This window comes from Paroedura picta, chromosome 15 (assembly GCF_049243985.1).
Source record: "Paroedura picta isolate Pp20150507F chromosome 15, Ppicta_v3.0, whole genome shotgun sequence".
NCBI classification, from domain to species: Eukaryota; Metazoa; Chordata; class Lepidosauria; order Squamata; family Gekkonidae; genus Paroedura; species Paroedura picta.
The window spans coordinates 841,584-846,990 of NC_135383.1; the positions used below are offsets into that span (position 1 = coordinate 841,584).

Consider the following 5,407-nt stretch of genomic DNA (forward strand, 5'->3'; position numbering starts at 1 on the left):
AGGGAAGCAGGGGGGGGCTGGGTTTCCAAGCTCTGTGTGTGTGTGTGTGGGGGGGGGATCAGCTGTCTTCAGCTCAAAGGAGGAGGCCTGGCAAGTGTGGAAGCATTTGAAATGAAAGGGAATTGGAAATAAATAGACGGGTACAGAGGAGGGGGGTGGAGAGTCTAAACCTCTCCAGCTGAGTGGCGGCGGGGGGGGGGGGATGTGGGTGTGCTCATCATGTTTCCTTGGCTGTTGCTCTTCCACTCCCCCCACCCCACATTGCTTTCCTGCAAGGACCCTTTTCACATGGCTTTTCCCAGGCTCCAGGAGGGCCCTGCCCTGCCAGGCGATGCTCGGCCCTCCCTCCCTAGGCAGGGCATTGGGGTAATAAGGCCCTGTTACTCTGGCCATTCTAATTTTAGGGGGGCACGTGCTGCTGGGGGGGAGCCATGCAGGGCCTGCCACACAATCTCTCCAAACTGCAGCGTTATGCATTTTTTGAAGGGAAGAGGAATGCAAGTTGTCTCTAACAATATCTTGTCAGAGAATTAATTTACTAAGCGTTCCATTTCGGCACCATCATTTCTCCCCCCCCCCACCCTCAAGCGTGCATGTCAACAGTGGGAAGTGGGGGGGGGGAGATGCAGTCATTTTGTGTTCATCAGTCTCCTTTGTACCAATTGGAAAGGACACTCCAAGGCCAGGGAATCTCTGGGCCAAGGGAAGACGGGCTTTCCCTCCCCTCCTTGTTCTGCCTCCCTGGGACTCTGTGGAGACTTCCAGAGTGCAGAAGGAAGCACGCTTAGGACCCTACAGGCCCTGGACAGGCCATCAGAGTCCCTAGAGGACCGCAAGGCATCCGTCTTGGGGTGCCTCCAGTTACGGCGGCCTCTTGGTCTTTGTGTGTCATTCGCAGCACATCAAGATTGGGCACCCACAAACCACCCACCGGTCCTTGATGCCGTCGATATCCCTGGAGTGGGGGTGGGGATGGTGGGGGAGGGAGATGGAGGAGCTTTTGACACCGCCCGAATGACGCCGGTGTGGACAGGAGAGCGGCCCCAGTGGGGTGGCAGCACCGGCCTTTAAACACCGGGACTGATTCTGCAGTCATGATGTGCCAGGATGTTTTCACTGCCTGCGCAAACTCGCATCCTCTTTCTTTCTTTTTTCATCCCGTTCCTCATTTTTTCCTCTGGCTGCCAAAGGATTTACCAATTAAGTGGCTGTTTAGAAGTCTTTAAAGCCACTAATCAAACCTGCCAAAACCCTTAATGAGGGCTTTTTGTTTCCCCTTTCCATTTTTAAAAGCATGTTTAAGGGTTCATTAAAGATCCACAAAGGAACACAAAGTGCTTCTCAAGCCATGCTCTTCTCCCGCTAAATAATTCACAGGGTTGCGGGTTCTTCTTCATCCTCCCCAGCATGCCAGGCCCGGCTGGCTCTTCCTTCCTGCTCCCCGGAAAGCCCCACCCTCTGGCCCAAGTCAAGCGCACATTGGCTGCGTCCGTCTATTGCTGGCCAATCACAGCTCTCCCCCGTTGCCGTAAAGGTAGGTGCTGCCCTTTGGGAACAGGGTGGGTTTCGGATTTCTCATCCCTGCCCTTTCATCTCAGAAATCCATATTGCAATTTTACATCCCCCTCATGCGGATCCGTGCTGCGATCCTTTATTTTTGTAGCCTTCTTGCATTCTTCAGACGAATCTCCCCACAAAACATATGAATCTTTAATGGGATCTGTTCATCGATAAATTGTCTTGATGTGTGTGTGGGATGTGCAGAAAACCTGCCTGTGTTGCGCATAAATGCGACGTGAATTGTGCATATTCAAAACCTACAAGGCTCCTACACAGTGCAAACAAATCTACAAAATAGGGGCATAAAGCAGAGAACCAAAATCACTGCCGGCGTTCCGAACCAACAGGATGGAGATGGCTGGTCATCCCTTAGCTCTGCCGGGTTTTGCAATTGCCGCGTCATCCTGGCGGGGGGTGGGGGGGATGGGGTGGGGGGGTTGCCAAATGCTGCTCCTCCAGGCGGAGTGCTGGCTATGGTGGATCGGGCTCCTTGACAAGCCTTCGGTCCATTTGACCCTTGATGCTCAGCAGCTGCGGAAGGGAAATAGGAATGAGGGGAAACTGTGGGACCCTCTTGCCTCTCTAAGACCACCATCCACAGGGCCCCCTTGGGCTGGCCCAAAAGGCAACCAGAAAGCAGGCTAATTTTCAACCCCAGAGTGAAAAGTGGAGCATGAATAGTATTGACAACACAATGAACAAAGAAGCATGTGTGTGTGTGTGGGGGAGGACTTGCAAGGGGGGATCCCCTCTCCCACTGTTTCTTGTTTCCCTCCCCCGGCAGGTCCCAGAGCCCCTCCTCTTTGCCTGCTCTCCTCCCCACCCACCAGCCAACCTACCTTAACCTTACCCCTTCTTCAGCTATCCCTCCTTCCTCCCCTCAGCACCCTCTCGTCAGGAAAAGTCGGGTCCACTTGAGCCATGCCAAAGGCCAGGCTGGACACAGCTGTGCTGTCATGTCATGCTGCTGAAGCCAGGCCCCGTTGTGTGGGGTCAGTAGTGCCAAGGCCTGTTGCATGTGGCTGGCTGGACTGAGCCCAGCTGTATGCCTAGGGAGTTCCCAGTGAAACCAAGGCTTAGATAGCTCAATAATTGTATTGTGGTTGCCTAGCAACCCCCAGTATGGCAGCTGAAAACTCAGTGGACATTCTTTCCTCAAAGCTATTGGTATTGTTTATATTGTTACAGGGAGTTTTAATCTCTGTTTTTTAAAAAAGAAAAGATTCCAGAATTATCTGCAAACCTTCACCCTGGCTGTTCCTACCTCCATTTTACGGATCGATTAATCCATGCTCTATGGCCGGGTTTGGAATTGGCCTCCCTGAGCTGTATGGGAGGGCGGTATACAAATTTAATAAATCAATCGATACTTTAAAAAAAAATCTATAGGAAAAACCCTTTGCTTTTGCTCAGCTGGTGTGCATCAGTAGTCCATAAATTTCCTGGGCAAGATTCCAGACCAGGCTGTCTGGTTCCCCACCATCTGTTCATTTGCTGGGGTATTCCCGTGAGTGTTCCCCTGCAGGCCCAGGCACAACAGATTGTTTGTGCAGAAGTAAGACTACAAAACCCATGGAGTATTGTGAGTGAAGCATGCTTCTGCTGGGGGTGGGGGAGCTCGTCTGTGGCCTTGGGGGGCCACGGAACAGGCCAAGACGTGAGTGGGCATTTCCCCAAAGGCGCCAGCCGCTGGGGGCTGGGAGGACAGGAGTGAAAAATGGGCTCCCTCTGCTGGCCTCCCCACGGGCCCGGCTGGGGCAGGGCAGGGCAGGGCAGGGCAGCAGCCCCAGAGTCCCACCCACCTGCATCTGCACACTGCTCTTTTCGCAGCCGGCTGGGCCTCCGAGCAGCGCGTGTGGCTGAGTTGACAAGAGTGGTGCCAAAGTGTGTCAGGGAAATTGCTCCTTCGAAGCAGACCATATTGGTGGTGAAATCTGTTTTTGTCTGTATTTTTATCTCCGGCTCCTCTTTGGGGCTCTGAGCCTTCTGCCTGCTGTTTACATTCACTTGCAGCAAATAAAGTTTCCATGCGGCAAAATATTCCAGCTTGTAAATTTGCAAAACGATAAATACGTGGCGTCGAGCGAGAGCCGGCGTGGGCTGGGAGAGGGCTTTGGAGGCTCTCCCTTGCCGAAATGGGCAGGATTCGCTGATGTAATTTCTCTGTTGTTTTTTTTAAAGAATACCTCCCCAATTTATTTATTTATTTCAGACATCTACAACCCACCCTTTTAATGAAGCGCATCCCCGAGGTGGTTTCCAGGATAAAATGACTATGTAAAACAATCCCAAGAAAACCGCCTCCCTTAGAAACAAAACAACTCAACAGCATTAAAAAAAAACCGCCAGCAGATAAGAATTAAAATGCACAAAACGTTTTAAAATAAGCCGAACTTGCAAGCAGAGCACAGATGAAGGTTAAATTCAGGGCTGCTGCTGCCGCTGCTGCCGCTGCCTTTCACCCCCACCCCCACCCCAGCTTCTCTGCCTTGAAGCTCTTGCTTTCCATTCAGCTCCTCCCTTGAGCCCCTGGTGTTGCCTGCTGCCTCGTGCCATTATCCCCCCCCCCCGTTCAGTTTATGCTCCTTCTCATATTATTTTTGAATCCGTTTGCACAGAAAGGGGCAAAAGGCTTGGGGAGCTTCAGCAAGGCCCAGGAGAAGGAAGCCCTGCTGGAGAGGCTCCCCTGGTTGTCCGGTGGTCCTTCAGGAAGCGAGCCTGGGACGGACCATGGGTCTGCTGCCGCAGGGCTGTTCTCGCTGTGGGCGGGGCAAACCTGGAAGGCCCCTCCCTTGCCTGAGAATGCGAAAGGTCCCCTCACCGTGTGTAGGTGAGGATCTCAAGTTTTAAAGGGTGGGCTGATTAGGCCTGGTTTGTTTTGGGGGGGGAGTTGGGGAGAAGGTTGCCATGGGGCTGTTGGCGATCCAGCCTCTGTCTCCCAAACAAAGGGGCTCAGAGCCAGCTGTTTTCTCTCAGACCGACCGACCGACCTCACAGGGTTGCTGTGAAGCTGGAGTAGGGGAGAGGAGGAGCAGATACCTTGCTTGGCAAGAGGGCAGCATGAAAACACATTAGACAAATATAGGACTGGTGGGGAGAGGAAGAGAAAGAGGCGCTGTTAGTTATTGTCTGTTTGGAATCTCCCGTTTGGGAACTGATTTATTCATGAGACTTCTTTGCCTCTTTTCTGCTAAAAATATACCCAAAGTGGCACGCCGGATTAAAACATCCAACAAAATCAATGAAAACATTAAAGTCCATTAAAATCAATACATAAATTCTCAATAAAAATACTTAAAATTACAACGCAGCTTTAAAAAGAAAAGGCCTCCATATAACTTAAAGAGACCGTGGCAATTTGCAGCCCGGCTTCCCCCTCTGGCTTAATCTGGGCATGCTGAGAGATGGTGGGGCAGGGGCTATGGAGGGGGGCTTTCCTTGTAGGGGGGTGCCCACCAGAGGTTGTCCAGTGGGGTGCTTGGAAGGGAGGTTCCAAACAGAAGCCCCCCCCCCATGCAGGGAAGTCTAGTGGGGCAGCTCCCCATGGTTTTGCCATTGTGCTTTGGTACTGAAAAAGCACCCCCCTTCCATTCTGGGGCCACCTGAGAGCGGTTCTGTGCCCCTGGCCTGCCCGGGGGCATGTGAGGGGTGGTCTCAGCTCAGTGTATCCTGGACTACACGGCACCTGCTTCTCCCCACTCTGGGTCCAGTGCAGGCCCATAAGGAGCACGCAGCACGAGGTCCAATTCCCAGCCCTCGGGGAGGCTGTCCTTGGGTGCTGATTGGCACAGGAGGGGTCAAATCCCATTGCCTGTGGCCGCCTTGCAGCCAGAGCGGCTGCCCCAAG

At 52.9% G+C, this 5,407-nt stretch overlaps 1 long non-coding RNA gene across 1 annotated transcript; it reads right to left on the reverse strand.

Moving 5' to 3' along the window:
- Positions 1 to 1,613: 1,613 nt before the first annotated feature.
- On the reverse strand, positions 1,614 to 2,596 carry LOC143824869 (uncharacterized). Its single transcript, XR_013226900.1, has 2 exons — positions 2,400 to 2,596; positions 1,614 to 2,091 (listed from the first exon to the last, which is right to left on the reverse strand). It is a non-coding gene; the product is annotated as an uncharacterized LOC143824869 (long non-coding RNA).
- Between the last annotated feature and the right edge of the window lie 2,811 nt (positions 2,597 to 5,407).